The 17,315-nt window shown below is 38.2% G+C and overlaps 1 protein-coding gene across 1 annotated transcript in view; it reads left to right on the forward strand.

The window, feature by feature from the left end:
* The window catches only part of LOC106644195 (regulator of G protein signaling 7), a 750,859-nt gene that overhangs the window by 98,090 nt on the left and 635,454 nt on the right, over window positions 1-17,315 (forward strand). The gene's annotated exons all lie outside the window — the stretch shown is intronic.

Below are 17,315 nucleotides of genomic sequence, written 5' to 3' on the forward strand. Positions count from 1 at the left end.
TTCATTGTCGTGGCCGTGGAGCTGTGCTCCCCCACAAAGGCTTTTACCTCTGTGAACCTGTCCGTGCGTTGCCTTCGTCTGTGCGTTGAGGCCTTGTTTGAAGGCCTCAATTAAGTCGTTGACCTCACGCTCGTTTCTGGCGTGTCTGAGACGCTTTATCAGGGCATCCAGGCCGATGACTGCTGTCGGCTCCATCTGTAACAGCTCTGCCCCATAAAACAAAAGAAAAAAGTGGAGAGAAAAGAAAAGAACATGGTTAGGTTAGATGGAGGCACTTACAAATAAACATCTTGTTGATTTCCAGGGTTGCAAACGTCGCGCGTCGTTTAGTGACTGACCCGTCACTTGGTCGCAAGCTCGGACATCGTCGCGTGGTCCACCATCGCTATTGGGTGTCTTAGCTGTGGTGGATGGCTTCGACACCATGGTTGCTTTTCGCAGATGCCCTCACTTTGACCAGGCTAGTCTGGCAGCCTCGCTTACATCAAGAAAGTTCGCGTAAGGTAGGTAACGCTTCGCCTGTTTGCCGCTTTCCAACGGTGATTAAGGATCGCTGACCACTTCTTCTTTGGACTCTGAGTTGTTAGAAGAGGGATCTTTTTTTGCCATCAACAAGACTCTATTGACGTAGGATTTCAACTGCCTTACGTAAATAGAGCCTGAGCGCATGCATTCTTCAGACTCCAACTCGTAGATGTTGGAACCCCATGCCCTCATGACGGTAAAGGGGCTGACATATCTTGGGGCCAATTTTACCACCACGCCGTGGGTTGCCGAAGACAAGACGTGGTTCTCCTGCCATACCTGGTCGTCGGGGGCGTAAACCACGTCACGATGTCTGGCATTGTAATGCTGGGTGGCATTAGTCTGTGCCTTATCGCTTCGCTGGGCTACTTCCGCGTGCAACATCGGCAAGCGCTCCATGCGTTGCTTCCAGCTATCAAGTGCCTCATTCTCTAGGCGTTGCTGGGCCGTCGAATCGACCTGTCAGCGCATTGTACCCAGGGCGTATGATTCCCTACCGCTGTTAAACGTTGCGGGGGAGAAGCCTGTAAAAGCGCGCCTCTCCGTGTTGTAAGCAAACACATGTTCAGGCAGATTCTCGTTCCATGACTTATCATTGGATAGGACAAAAGCTCGAATCGTGGTCTTGATGGTGCGATTTAGGCGTTTGACTGGGTTAGCGTGCGGGTGATACGGCGGCGTAAGCGTGTGCCATATACCCAAGTTCTCCAAGAACCCATTGACGTCTTTGTTTCAAAACTCGGTACCGTTATTCGTTAGTGTCAATTTCGGGGTACTATAGCAGCAGATGTCTTCTCGCGGCCAAGATGGCTGGCCGATGGCGTGTCATGACACTCCTGGAGTACTTGATCGTGCTGGTTTTTAGGTACTACCAGCTTTGAGGCTTTGGTATCACCAAGAGTCTCGTCAACCGTGAAGTCAAGGCGATATAGGTATAGGTATCCCCCGACGATTTTTTATCATGGTTGTTCCCGTTGGTTATCCTATACCTTTTGTACCATCTCTTGGTACCAAGGATCTCCAGCAGGGGGTTCCCACACCAGCGCCACCACAGCGCCCCTCACGTCCTCCTCGTGCATTTGCGACAGGGCGTCGGGCACGCAGTTTTAAGTTCCTTTTTGGTGCCCTTCTCGAAACCATAGCTTTGAAGCTCCATGGACCACCATGACAGTGGTCCAGTCGGGTTGTTTATATTGACCAACCATCGGAGACTGCTTTGGTCGGTCATAACTTTGAAGCGAGTCTCTTCGATATACGGGCGAAATTTTCGCGTCACCCATAGACCACTAGACATTCTCGCTCAGTTACGCTTTAATTGCATTCAGCCGGTGTCATCGAGTGGATCGCAGATTCCAACACCTTTTCCTATCTGTTGACTATCTGCAACGGCACTAATCCGGAGTTGATGGCGTTCGTTTGCACCACAAATTGACTCTTGATTTCGAGTCATTGTAGCACAACCGAGGACGTCAGCAAAGCCTTCGTCTGTTCAAAAGATCGTTGCTGTTTGTCTTTACAATCAAACGGCTTATCCTTACGCAACAGCTTGTTAATAGGCTCTACTACCGTCAAGTAGTTTGGCAGGAACTTCCGGTAAAATGAAACCATGCCTAGGAACCGCATTAGCTGTTTCAGGTTCTTTGGAGTCGGAAATGCCGTAATTGGATCTAACTTGACTGGGTCCAGTCGTAAACCATCTTGGTTTACGATGACACCAAGGTATCTCACCTCTGATTAGCAGAACTCGCTTTTGTTTCAGTTGAAAGTGAGTCCCGCATCCCGAACAAGCTTCAGTACGTGTTCTAGCTATTTGGGATGCTCCTTGAACGTCTCCATGACAATAATTATGTCATCGAGGTAGGCGTAAGCATAGGGCTCAAGCTCTGGCCCATTACGTGGTCAATCAGCCGCTGAAACGTTGCTGGTGCATTACTCAGGTCAAATGGCAGCCGTCGAAACTGAAAGAGTCTCTTGCCTGGCACTGTGAATGCTGTCACCGGCTAAGCTTCCTCGACTAGTGGTATCTGGTGATACACGCTACTGAGATATTAAAAGTCGAAATCAAACGCGCTTTTCTCAGCTTGCGCAGGATGGTATCCATATGTGGCAATAAATATGTATTGGCCGCTGTCACAGCGTTCACCTTTCGGTAGTCATTGCAAAACCGATACTTGCCATCCTTTTTGCGTATTATGACTATGGGACTTCCCAGCCGCTATTGGATGGCTCAATCACGCCACTTTTGAGCATCTCATTCACATGGGCGTGGATGACCTCCTGGATCTTATCCGATATAGGGTAGCACTTCTGCTTAATTGGCCGCGAGGTTGTGATCTCGATCTCGTGCTCGACCCATATAGTGCATATAGTGCATCCTAAGGGAGCTTCACGCTCTACGTAGCGGTCCAGAAGGGTCTGCAACTCTTCTTGTTGTCTGGACAAGATTTCCACCAGCCCGATGATAGCAAGTTGGACCTCTCCTTGACAGTCCTGCTACCTCTAGAGGAACCTTGATCCCTTATCCTTTAAGTACCAGGACTCTATCGACAGCATCGTGGACGGTCCCGAAAGTGTTGATAAAGTTAGCACTGACGTAGCAATCAGCGTCTCACTCAAGCAGTATAATGACGTTAACATCCCGTTTAACTCCTCCTTGTTCAAAAGGTAGAGTGACGAGGCCTAAAGTGCGTGATGGTCGTCCATCGGCCATCACTGCGCTTCCTAGCGTGGGGCGGAGTTGACGACCGCAGGAGTTTGCTATCTGGATCCCAACTGATCGCATGACGGTGTGGATAGCACCAGGGTCATATAGCACTCGCCGCTTGCACTTGGCTACTTCAAGTGATAGCCGTCACCAGTGCGCGTCCTCCGATGGTACCGTGGCCTGTGAGGGTTTGGGGGAGGGAGACGGCGTAATACCCTCACTTACGTCTGCCTCCTCTCGTTTCCCTGCTTCTTGTTAGGGCAGTCTCACGCATAATGGCCAAAGTCGTTGCACTTATAGCAGCGCGGCTGTGACAATTGCAAAGGGGACCTGTCTCTCTGGGTGCCCCTTCGGGTTTCACCTTGGTGAGCGTAAACCTGAACCTTGGTGTCTACTCGCCTTGGGGGAAGGAGGTGATCATTACCCCTGTTTATGCGGACCGTTCAAGAAGTGGGAGCTCTGCTTTGGCTCATTGGCATATTTATCCAGTCCCGTTCGACGCTTCTCAATGTAAAGAAGGTCAAGCAGCAGCTTTAACGTGTCCTCGTCAATTGCAGGTTTTTTGACCTTCTTCTTGGTTAACTCATCGACTATTTCTGCCAAGTACTCGTCCATCACATCGAACCCAGCTATTTTAGAAGGATAAGCTAATTTCTTTGGTAGCTCCTCGATCGCCTTTCGGAGGGCAGCTTGTTCACTGTGGATGGACGCTATCTCTTGTGAACTAGCACTTAAAGATTAGGCTTCGCTTATACCCGCAATTTTTGGCTGTTTATTGGCTTCTGTAGCCTTAGCCTTGGGCTTGTACGCTGGTTCTGGCAGGTAAAAGTGTTCAGGTGGGGGTGGCTCACGGAACGTACTCCTGAGCTCCAAGCGGCGCTTAGCCTTGGTTGCTCTTTGCAGCAGCTCTGCCACGCTGCTCACCTCGTCTCGTCGGATACGATCCTGTAGCTCGGGACGCATATTCCTGTGAAACAGGTCCAACTGACGTTCAACCGGCTACGGAGGTTGAATTCGTCGCACGATACTCTTAATTTGCGTTAGAAAATTGCGTACGGGCATGCCAGCATATTGGGTGCGCATTTGCGCGTCCAAGGTTAAACGGCACTGCACTTCTTTGGTTGAGCCGTACCATTCCTAACCTGCAACTATGAAATCAGCCCAGCTTATCCACTAGTGGCATTCCTTGCGGAACCACGTCACCGCAATTCCACTTATAAGTTGAGGCAGAGCTTGGAAAAAATCTGTTTCCGTTAAGCCGGAAACCTCGCGGCACTCCGTAATGCGCGTAAGGAAAGTATCAAAATTGTCATGACCTTCCCCCGTAAACTTAACATTCCATCGCCAGACAATTTGTCCTAAGTCATGGCATTCGGAGTCGACGTATGACCTACACGACCCTAACTGTCTTTCCACCGAAGGTGGAAGACTCCCCCCCGATCAGGCTGGATGTATGGGGTCAACTGATGCAGCCGAGTACGGGGGCAGGTTTAAATATTGGGGGTACTTCGGGCGCGTTGACGAGCTCACCGCATACGTATGGCCCCGTCGTACACGCTTGTGTCTGCGTTATATGCGCGGGTGGCGCTGTTGAGTACCCACTAGTCTGCTGGTAGCTTACCGATGCCGCGTATGCACTTGTTACCACACATACAGGGCATATCGCTTGCACCCAGCTGACTGAAGTGGGTCGCTATGCAAGTCCCATCGTCGTGAATGGCAGTGGCACTAAAATGTGTGCTGACGCTGACGCTATGTCTACGTTGTATTGGCCGTTTCCGAGTAGTGTAGCTTGTGATCCTGCAAGATTCGCAAGCACCTGCTCGCCGAATATTGTTTCACGCCTTCTTGCTGGCATATTATCCCTTACGCGCTTTGAACTGGCACGATCCTAAATTGTGAATGGCTCCTATTACCTGTACAAGCTGAGCTTACTCGCATCAAGTTCGTGATGCTTTCATGGGCTTTTAATAGCCTATCACGCAGCCATCTGTTCTCGTCTTCGAGAGTCTGCGATGATCGAGCCCTTCTATGCTCACCCAAGTTTCCGATAGGTGAGGACGTGTTAATAAGGAGCTCGTTTTCGTTCGTAGCAGCTGTTGGGACATCTGACGCTCCATCCTGCGTGTGTGTCATTACCGACATTGTCGTGGCTCTTAAGAGATCGCTCACTTCCTCACTGTCCCGCACTATTTGTAGCAGATGTATGCCGTCAGTTTGATTGTCGTTAGCTTTTGCAAACTCCTCGCAGGCTTTTGTTATCATAAGGTAACGAGCCTCTATTCATCGTGCTACGGCTGCGGTGACGTCCTCCGCCGGCTCAAAGTCCTCGGGGACATATCTCTCCGTGTATAAAATATGGTAATGGCATAATAATACAAACATTCTTAAGTCCAAGCTCCTCAGTGGCAACACTTCAAAAAACGCATGAGCAAATGCTTTCATTTCACGTTGTATAGTTAAAAGGTACACTCTTTAGTCAAAAAACTCTTAACCCTTTGTTTGAATCTACATCTGCTTACTATACGTCTGGAAATTTTAATCTTCACTAAAGTATGTCTGAAATAACATATCAAATTTTTTAAACTAGGCCTCTAAGATTACTTTATTTTTTAACGCGATCGATCTCCTCTTGACGCTTCTAAAAGTGGTGGCATCCATGACGGCATACAAAATGATTTTCGCTTAACTTTTCTTGACTATGATACTCTTCCCAAATTAGTTTTTGTCCGTATTAGTATTAATAACATCAGCTCTGTTTTCGCTACTGCGTACATTTCACTACTTGGTAAGGTATCCATTCGCAACAAATTTCTCCTGTTACTTGGCAAATATGATATGCATTTCTCTATCTCCAATATTGTCCTTTCAATTAACCTCATATTATATGGAGTGATGTTAACTCAAACCCCTAGAGTACATCGTATCAGGCTTTAGAAGAACAAGCTAAAATTAATGCTCTATTTGATGCACTTTACTTTCATAGTCTGTATCCAGCAACTGTATCCAGCTCACCCTGGAAAGGCATACTCTCTTGACCTTTTTTTTGCCACATATATTACAGTCAAATCATTGGCTGTGTAATATATTGGCAATCAACTTTCTTGTGATGGCCATCATTTTCTGTGCTTCTTCAACCTCAATCTTTCAAGATTTTAGTGCAGTGACAGTATTTTTCACCATGACTTTCGATGAAATTAAGAGCCATGTGCTTTAAAAAAAGGAGATTTTTATACGAAAAAAAAATATTATTTCTACAAGAAACAATTTGTCAAGTAATTGTAAGTCTTTGGAAATGTAAGAACAATTTCAATAACTATTACAATTCTTCTTCTAGCATGTATTGAAATGATTTACACTGTGATATTATGTTACGTAAAGCTAATCTATACCAAAGACAATTTTGCTCATCATTTAACAATTCTAGTCATACGTATGATAATTATATGTCTTATAATAATTAACTCCTACCCCTCGTTATAACATCAGTCTCTTCAAATCGCTTTTTTTACTTCTTAAAAGAATCTTGCAACCCATGTCCAGATATCATGCCTCAGTTTTTTCTGAAGAAATGCTGGCCAGCACTTCAGAATCTAGTTTTACAGATTTGTTACAAATCTCTTTTATAAGATTCATTTCTATTGCTACAGATGAATGATAATGATGAATGAATCGTAGTAACTTACTAAAGAACCATGCACTGCATGAAACACAGAATACTAATTTAATCATTAAATTATTCAGTGTTGGAAAACATTTTTTAAATTCTGTAACTGAATTTCAGATAAATCTGACGAGTATTAGATAAGTGACGATAAGGACTCTTCAAATAACCAAGTTATGAGAAATGCAACATGTATAACGGATGAACGAGGGTTATACAGTTAAAGTGATCCCTACGAAGATTATCTTCCTCTTTTATATCAAAAAATAGATTTGACAGAAAGCAGTAGAGTCTGTTCAACGTAAAGATCTTTAAAAAAGGAATCGAAACAATAACTGACAGCAAAAGTAAAGAATCATACATTGATGACAGTGATAACGAAGAAATCGACAAATTAAACTAACTGATTGTCACTCGAACACTAATAACATAAGGAAAAGTTTTTATTTACATTTTTTACAAGTCATAACATTATGGAATTACTTTTAGCCCATGTACTGTCTCTTATTATTTTGCAATGCGTGAAGCCAAATAATTGCCTCAAAACCTTCTGCAACTTAAACAAATTTCTTGCAAGTATAGACTATTCCCTTTATTTAAATTATAAGGATATTTTTGATAGCTCTATACACAAATTTTTGACGGGCAGTTTTTCAGAAAATTTCAACAATGTGACATTTGCATAGTTGAGTGACAGTTTTCCAATATGTTAATCCAAAATAAATAATTGGCCATTTTAATTAATAATTAACATTTTGCCTTATAATATTTTAATTGAAAAACCAAGATAGATCAATGCCGGAAATTAAGTTGGTGCATAAATATCTATTTTTGTTTTATTTATATTCATCTTTAAAGACGATTTAAAGAAGTTATATAACCACGCTTGCTTAAAAATACAACTTGTTGTCAAATGTTACAGAGGCTATTTATTATCTATTATTAGTGTTACGTGTATTCTGCTAGCAAAGGCTTTATTATTCAATGTAATGCAAGACAAGTAAGAATGGCTCTCATATCTGAAAAATTCAAACTGTAGGGGTTAAAAATGTGCAGATGTATCCATTTATTATGTAGAACTATAGACAAGATAAAAATCTTTATAAAACAAGCTCACTAATTGGTAGAAATTGTATGAAGAATGAAAGAATTGTGGTACGAAATTCTCAGAGCATTTTAATTTCAAGCAAATATACCAACATCATAAAATAAAATAAATGTTTATACAGTATTTAATTTAGATTTTGTTAAATGATAAGTAAGTAAATTTTGCTGTTAAACCAGAAGAAAGTGAATGCTGAAGTACTCAAGTCTTAAGTTATACTTTTATAAAGTTATATGGTAGATATTGTAATTATGATTATATATATTTCTTCTAAGAAATGATAATGCTGTGCAATTATTGTTGGAATGAGTAGACCTACGTTAATTAGGTGTGGTTTTAATAAATACGTTAAGATTTAATAAATAAACCCTTATAAGCAACATATAGTGGCACACTACATTATAAACAATATATGTAGGCTGGCCAATTCAAGACTGTGCACTTTCATCGAATCTTCCGATTATTTGAGAACAACGTCCTATCGTCTACGCTGATTAAATCTCTAATGTCATACCCACATCCATCACATACGCTCAAACCCTTATTTCTCATCCATATTTAATACCTAAAATATAGTTATATCTGAAAGGCTCAGAAAAACCATCCTTTGATACCGATTTATTTCACAGGGTAGAATTACGTGCCAGTGCATGTCCTTTCAGGGCGTGCATTGGACATAGGGTTTTTTTGACAGATATTATTCAAACATAAAACGTATTTTTATGATGGCATGAAAAATACCGTAACCGTATTTAATTGTTTTACTGTATTTTTTTTATATGTCTTAAATTTAAAAAGTTGTAATTTAAAAATAAAATAAATAAATGAACCTTTTAAAAAATCACTTACAATAGTATTTCATTGATCTGTAGAAATGTTCAAAATTTTTTCGTACGTAAGACTTTTTCAGATAAGCTTATTAAAATTTCTAATAGATCCCCAAGTTCTTTATTTGTTTATTCAAATAAAATAAGAATGGAAGGATAGAGTATACGTTAAAGCTTGTTTGTTAGCACATCCATGTAAGAGACATAATTACCAGCGTTGCTAAATATGTTTAGGGTTCTCTCATCTCTTTGAACTTTTTCCTTGTTAACTGTGTTAATAGAAATTATAGTAGAATAAAATACGATGAAAATCGATTAATACATTTATAGAACACATAAAAAATTCTTTTTTCATATCGAAAATTTTGAAAAAATATGAAAAAGATTGTAAAAGCAAACGTTAATTTTTTTTAGAAGGAAGAAATTAACGATAAATGAATAAATATTCACCATTACATAGAAATGCTTTTCTGCTAAAATATACTTATTTCTTAGCTTTAAAAAGATTATTTAGCTAAAAAAGCTAGCTAATTAAATGAGTTATTCATTTAGGAATAAAATAAAATAAATTAATGAACAGCAAATAAATTTTTACAAAATAAATAACTTACTGACCGTACCCTCACAAAAAGTAATCAAATTTCTTATACAGTGACCGCTTGGAGGAAAGTGGGTAAGGGCCTTGGTTTGTGTGCAGGAGATCATGGATTTAGGACATGTGGAAAGTTTTTTTTTTTTTTTTAGAGTTCGTTCAAAGAAAAAAAATAAAATTCAATACGATTTAAAATGAGTGCTGTAGTGAGACGTTGTGCATTGTGGTGTGGTGTGGTGAGCTAGGTGGTGGTATTGCAGCGAGTAAACATTTCAAATCCACTTCTGTCACGTATTTTCTTAAGATCAGAGTTCTAAAATCGTTGATTTACTCTTGCACATAAGACCCCTATAAAAGTATAACTTTCAAAAACATTGATTGAATAACACTTAAGAAAAGATATAACTATCCTGTCTAATTTTACAAAACTTATTACTATATAAGTAAAATCGTGGAATATGCACGAAATCAACTAAGATAATGTACATATACAGTATATCTACAGTAGACGTGGCATATTTTAAGAGAAGCGACGTTAGTGAACAGATACGTATTTTTACGTAGTAACTTTTGTCTACATTAAAGTGTCTTCAGCTGTTTCAAAATTATTTTGTCTATATTCCATACATTCTTCTAACTAGGCCTTCTGCTTTTAAAAAAAAATTTTTAATTTACAGTTTGAAGTTTGATACCATTTAATTAAAATTATTTTGTATAATTTTTACTCTGTATTCGGCCCATACTTAGCATAAGATAATATTACTCTACAGATCTTGAATTTGACATTAATAATTAATTTTTCAAGTTCTTGGACTCCCCTCCTTCTGAAAGGTTCTCCTAAATTAAGCTTATTCTTTAACGATTATCTTTAACCAACGGCAATCAACAAGATGCATTGCATGTTACGAGGGATCTTGAAAAAACTAACTAAACGACCGGTTCGATGATACAAGTCACACATGTCCCTCTTTCCTATATGTTAGCATAATTGACTCAATAATAAAAAAAAACATTAAAAAGATTGGATACAGTCTTTCAGAGGGGAGGTTAAGCAGAAACAGAGGTTTAGAAAGTACGCTGCACTATCAACAGAGATTTTTTTTCTTTAAATTGAGATCAGTGTTTGTGACGATGATTAGTATTATTATTTGTGTATGACGTTTTGTGCACAGAAAAAATTATTTTTTTTATTGTTAGAAAAATTCCAGAAATACGCAATAACAAAGGTCAGTTTGTAAAAAAAAGTGACGTTAAACATAAGAAACGCTACCTACATCAATGGAAATAATAGCCATGGACGCATCGTAGAACATAAAGTTTGTATAAACACTGAAGGATCTGGACAAAAAAAAAATCTACAACCACTGTTTTAAACTTAGCACTAAAAAAATCCAACTCATAAAAAAATAAATTTCAAACTTTTTTATTGAAGGTGACAAGATTATTGATCTGAGTCGCATTAATTAACGAATGTTTTGTTTCTCTTACAAATGTTAATATAAAAGCCGTTTTGAGTGAGTCAAAAAATGATTCAATGCTTACAACATTTTTCATTCTAATATCTAAGATTTTAGGAGCTATACATTCTGACTGGTATGGGTACCTCACAAGTCAATAGTGTGTTTAAGATTACAACTTTGCCTGGATGAACCAACCGTACTTTTTACAAAAATGAGCCAGATGTTGGGAAAGTCGTTAAGTTCAGTTACATCAAAGCAGTCCAGGAAGAAAGATAGCTCACAATTTTGAATTATCATGAGACATTAAGTTTCTTGTAAATATTTTTCAATCTACATAACTGGTTTTATGATACGTAAAAAATTGTGCTTCTAAACTGAGCCAAACTTCTTCATCTGATATTTCAAGCAACCCTATACGTATTTACGCTCCAATAAGCAGCACAACTTTTTATACTGTATCTGTATTTACTATTTTTATTGGTCAATCATCCCAAGGACATAATATTTTAGAATAAAGAAATTTAGCACTATATTTGTTAGGGATTAATACATGAAATATGTTTTAATTACGTAGTTTATACTTCATTAATAGGCTTACATTATGGATGTTTCATTTTAATTTTTTTTCAAAGAACATACAATCATGTTCTATCTCAATAGACGATTGAAGGGCTATGTACTTCTTAAATAAAAAAATCTTTTAAAATTTAATCAAATGCTTTTTGAAAACGTCTTATGCAGGTTATTTTTATTAACACAGACATACATACTAATATATATTCTCGATCTTTTATAAAAAGTAGTATAAATGATATTGTTTAAAATAATTTTGACTGAGCAAAAAGAAATTTAGCAACTATGCCTATTTAAATAATTAAGCATCTGTACGTCTGTAGCTGATAAGAATTAATTTAAAAAACGCCTAACCAAGTGCCCATTTTTTACTCTTTTTTTACAAGTCAGATGGTATTTATTTCCTCCTCACTTATTACATGGTTGCAGGAGAGTGCGTATGAAGTTTTTTTGAAATGCCTGGCTGATATGATATGTTAAACTTGTAGCCTCATAGGTAGTTCTGCCTGTTAAACAATATGTCAGGTCTTTTCAAAGTACGATAGTGTTGCAGAGGCGCCTTCTCTGTAACAACCGATAATTTTTGTCCAGATACATATAGCCTTAACTGTTATTTTACAAGTATAATAGTTAACAGTTTTTTATCATAGGTAAAATGGTGCAGATCACTTTCTCGAGGGTAACATAAGACGTATTCGCACGGACTATCCTTTCCAATTTTTTCTTGGCTCAGTACTGCCTCTACTGCGTAATCAGAAGAGTCCATTGTTACTCTCAACGTCTTCTCTAAATCTGGTGCTGTGAGTACGGGTGTTTCACATAATGCGTTATCAAGTTTATTAAACGTGAGCTCCTACTGCTCTTTCCATTTAAACTGTGTTCCTTTTTTCAAGAGTTTGGAGACTGGCTTAGCAATTTTGCATAATTTTGAATAAATTTCGTAGAATATTTGACAAATCCAAGAAATTGTTTTATTTTTTTTGCACTTGTGGATTTTGGGTATTTTGTTGCTGCTTCAATTTTCTTTGGATCCGTTCTTATTAACCTACCTCTATCAATATATCTTGGAACCTTTGCTACTTTTCAAAAACATTAGTACTTTTTATGTTTAATCATTAAATAGATCTCTCTCGGACGGCTCAATAGTTGTGTAAAACGCCTTTCATGTTATTCAAGGGTTGGTGTACACGCCATTACACTGTTTAAATACACTTATACTTCATGTTCTTGAAGGCCACCTAAGGCAAGATTCGTTGCTCTCAAAAATGTGTTTAGAGAATCCGTACATCCCATTGGTATATTTTTATACTGAAAGTGACCATCAGGCCCAAAAAATGTTGTTTTATGTGCATCAGCCTTATGAATTTCTGTTTGAAAGATTCTTTGTTTTAATTCACTACTACGATAGAACGAGCGGTTACCAGGTACTATAGTACATCAATTTGACATAGTAAAAGGTGGCAACGTCTGACGGTGAATTTATTGAGCTACCTGAAATAAGTGACTACACACTAACGCTTTTCTGCGTCAGGTACTGTATGTTGTGGCATTATCCACATCTTTGAGTTGCACGGCGACTCACAAAGTTCGACTAGACCTTACTCAAGCAGCTTTTTTATCTTGATTCTCATCTGTTTTCTTAATACAGGTAGATATCTTTGTCGTTTTAACATACATACTAATCTGTTGTTGTTGTTGTTGTTATGCCATGTTTTGATATATTAGTAGCCTTTATTGGTTCACTATCCAGGCCAAATACAAACCAGTTATGTTTTATAAGCTATCAAACGTGTTATTTCTTTTTCATTACAGGCAAAAATATCAATCAGATGCATTATTTTTTTAATTCTTGCTAATTTTTTATCATATAACAAGCTATTAACACAATGGACCTGTATGATGTCACAATTTGTTTTGTTTCCTCCGTGACTATTTGTTACGTTATGAGTAACCTTGTCTAATTTCTTATCTTCTTGACTTTTCATTGTAAAAAGTCTCATGATTGTCTCGTTAATGCCCTAAGCGTCGTTCCCTTCGTCGCTGAATGGTTCGGCCTCTCACATAATCTCGCATTCTAACTGCTTCATCAAGCATGTTCATGCACTCTGCAAAGACTCTTCCTTTATTATTTGTAACTATTAAATTTCTCAATAATATCTCCTCTTTTATTTTTTGTAAAGAAACTTATTCTTTTAAAATTATCCATTACGTAGGTGTATATTACTTGCTTTGATCTGGCAAAAGTCTTAAATATCTCTTGTTCGATTAAATTTACTTCAATTCCATCCAAGTCAAAAACATTTTCTGCGGCATATAAACGGTCTTTAAAATATTTTAAAATATCTCATCCTTTAATGCTTTTCATGAAAATAAAAAAGCTATCCAAGATTACGTGCAGTTAGAACTTAAGGTCATTAACCAGTATTTTAACGATACCTAGCATGCTTCAGTCTCCATGCATTACGCCTACGGTTGTAATTTGGCTCCTTGTAATAATGGGTATATTCGAAAAAATACTGTCCTTTTTGATAATCAAAATTTCTGCTCCTCTGTCAGTATAAGACCTCGTCTCTCCATTTCATCAACTGAGAACTATTCATAATTACTTAAGAAGGTATTCTGCCTACCTGAAATATCTTTATCTTTGCCGTGCAAGACCACTGATTTTTATTGTTTTTTTACTTTCTTGCTATTCAAGGGCCTTTTTAAGGCAAATAATTTTATTGCATCCTCGTAACAACGCACTCATTTGTAGCCAGTGGCTTTTTTACTTTAATACTTAATTTATTTGTCTCACTAACAAATTTTCTAGCAGATCATGTTAGGTATGGAGTACTACTGTTGATGTCTACTGTTCCTTTGCATCGTATGTATTCATTTTCGAGCGTATCTTCATCTGTGTTACCTTTTTCCTTACTATGGAACGCGCTTACGACTTTATTACTTATTGAGAGATGTTTGATACTCGGGGAGCGCTTTGGGTATCATCAAAGTGTAAATTCTCTGCGCAGGGTTGACTGATTCTAGAATCTTGTAAATTATTTCTGAAATGTGTGACCTCATGACCTCTTTGTCAGCCCTGGTTATCATAACTTATTTTATACGGATAATGCCCCTCATAATAATTACCCATATTTATATTCTTTCTTTTGTTCTTACTATTAAAATTTTTATTTGTTCTGTTCAGCTTTCTATTATAATTACTCTCATGACTCTTTTGTGGGCACTGACTGATATGAGGATTGTCATTGTTGTGATTGTTACTATAATTATGTGTAGGCCAGTTGTTACCACTTTGCTCATATATTTTTTGCTATTGATAGCAATTATCATTAATATTATTAAAGTTCGGTCTATTTTGCTACCTGACATAGAATGAGTTTAAACACATGGGTCTGTTTTTGCTCTCTGCTTCGACAGATTCTTCGCACGATTCATCGGATGGTTTATCAAGGTTCATTATTTTTCTACTTTGCGCATCTTGTCACAGCTTTTTGCATTTACGAGAAACGTATTTGTTATGTTTTATGCTGTATAAACACAATCTATTATTCTTATCCAACCCACTCTACTCAATTTATGTATTAACGCTCTCTACTGGTGCATGATTATTTGCTTCTGTACCTATCCTTGTACCCCTGTTTCCGAAATAGCTATCATTTGTAGTAAATGCAATATATGTTAGCTATATTATTTGGCGTAAATTGAGCTCGTTTTTCATGTTCAAGGCCACCTCAATGGCTTCTATTAATTTTGTAGTCTTAAGGCTCACAACATTTCAGTTATGTAGCGCTTTAAGACCGTATACAAATGGCTTTGCCACCTCTCTATCGGCAGCTTCTTTCAACAAAATTTTTTGGACTTGATACGACTGCGGGTTAGAATCATGTGACATCGTTATCCTATAATGCAGTCGTTGCGCTCAACTACAGTATTGAATTGTCTTGTCATTTTGCTGAGTCAGCAGTTTAAGTTGTGCAAGCAGTGTATCAGTGCTTCCCTATTGCCAAATCACCATAAAAGTTCGAGCAAAAACTTGTTTAGTGTGTTAAAGACAGAGAGAGAGAGAGAGAGATACGCGCACAAAATTGATCAGCCGCTATACCTCTTTCCCTATCAGTCAACGAACCTATAAAATATTTTTGATGTTGTAGAGCTATTTCTAATTTTGCCGTTCTTACCATTTGTTTGAAAAGTAATAATTGTATAGGATCCCTATTAAATAGTGGTATCTCGCTTGCTGCACTGTTGAGATAATTATGTACGTTAAAATTGGACCCCAAGGTTGTTTGTGGCTTATACTTTCGTTGGTTTAACAATACATTAAAGTGCATGCCCAGCTGTTTGCCAAAATTGTAAAAATTATTTTCCATGCACTAGAGTAGGCTTGTTTATTTATTTTTCTGTTCACTCAAAGTCCAGTCGAACGGAGCTAGAAGATTGTCACAATTTTTATCAGGTACCATTTGAGTTTGACTATTATCTGCCACATCAAACCGTGTTGGGTATCTTAACATTAGTACAAAGATTGGGGAGACCCGTCTCGTGCCGAAATATAAATTCTTCTGAAATTTCTATTTTTCTCTTTAAACTTTTTCAAGTAGGCCGAGAATGGACTATTGCACTTCTTGCTTAGGACTCTCCGTTATCTGCCCGTTTTAATCTAGCATTCACAAGTGTTTTCCGTGGGATTCCTTCATGTTTGCCCTATATTGCATTTACCCTTTTGGGAGTGTTTATCCCAGCTTGCTGTTCTGATACCTGTCTTGCTTATAACTCTACATGTACCTCACAGTTCTTTGCCTTTCAAGTGGATTCATTGCGATTCTTTTCGGCTTACTGACCGATAATCGCCCCTATGATTATTGGATATTCCTGTGAGTGTTCCCCGATGGGCATAGTTTCTTACCCGGTTCTCGAAATTTTTCTTTCTTCAGCTTCATTTGCTCTTATTGTCTTTCTTACAGATTCTTCTGTATAGCTAAGATTTTGGCTTTGATGTTTTTAAAAATTTTTATCATAAGTAACCGATGTTTTTAAACGGCTTTTTCCTACATACGACTCGGTATCATGCTTAAGGATGATCGACATTGTTTCTGTCTCCTCTTGGGTGTGTATAATCATTTCATCCATATCAAACGCTCAACTACTCACCATGGCCATTAAATTTTCTATGGTACGTATAAAACTTTTCTTTTAATTTTTTGGGTAACTGTTGAGCTCTAACGTGGTCATTCGAGGGTTTAGTTAAAATAACGCTCATAACCTGCTATTGTGTTTCTTAGTTCACGGTGTTTCAGTTAGACCTAGTTTCATCCTTACTAAACGTGTTTTAATTTCTTTTCACAAGATCCAAGATTTTTTTGCAAGTTACTATTTGGCTATCAGTCTGCCCCCAAAGTTATAAGTGGTCTTACAGTTACCTCTCTAACCGCAAGCAAACTATTTTGAATGATGGACATATGGTGTCAGATTCGATGAAACCAACCGTTGGTGTGCCGCAGGAGAGAAGACTCGGGCCACTTTTTTTATGATATTTATTAAAGACCTTCTGAATGTCATCAAATATTGTAAGTATAAACTTTACGCAGATGACCTTCAGGTCTATCATCATTTCCATCGTGATAATTTACTTAAGGCCTTTGCTGAAGTCAGGTGGGATATAAATAGTATTGTCAGGTGGTCGGATGAAAATTATCTGAAAATCAACTATCGGAAAACATTAGCTATGCTACTAGGCAGCCTCAGTTTTCTGTCCAGAATAAGCTCTGCTTCTTTACCTAATACATCTCTTGGCAGTGTAAATATCAACATCGTATCAGAAGTAAAAACCTTAGGTCTGTGGCTCACCTCCAATCTAAGTTG

This window comes from Copidosoma floridanum, unplaced genomic scaffold (assembly GCF_036245765.1).
Source record: "Copidosoma floridanum isolate Cflo_tuat_1 unplaced genomic scaffold, Cflo_Japanese_pri ptg000034l, whole genome shotgun sequence".
NCBI lineage: Eukaryota > Metazoa > Arthropoda > Insecta > Hymenoptera > Encyrtidae > Copidosoma > Copidosoma floridanum.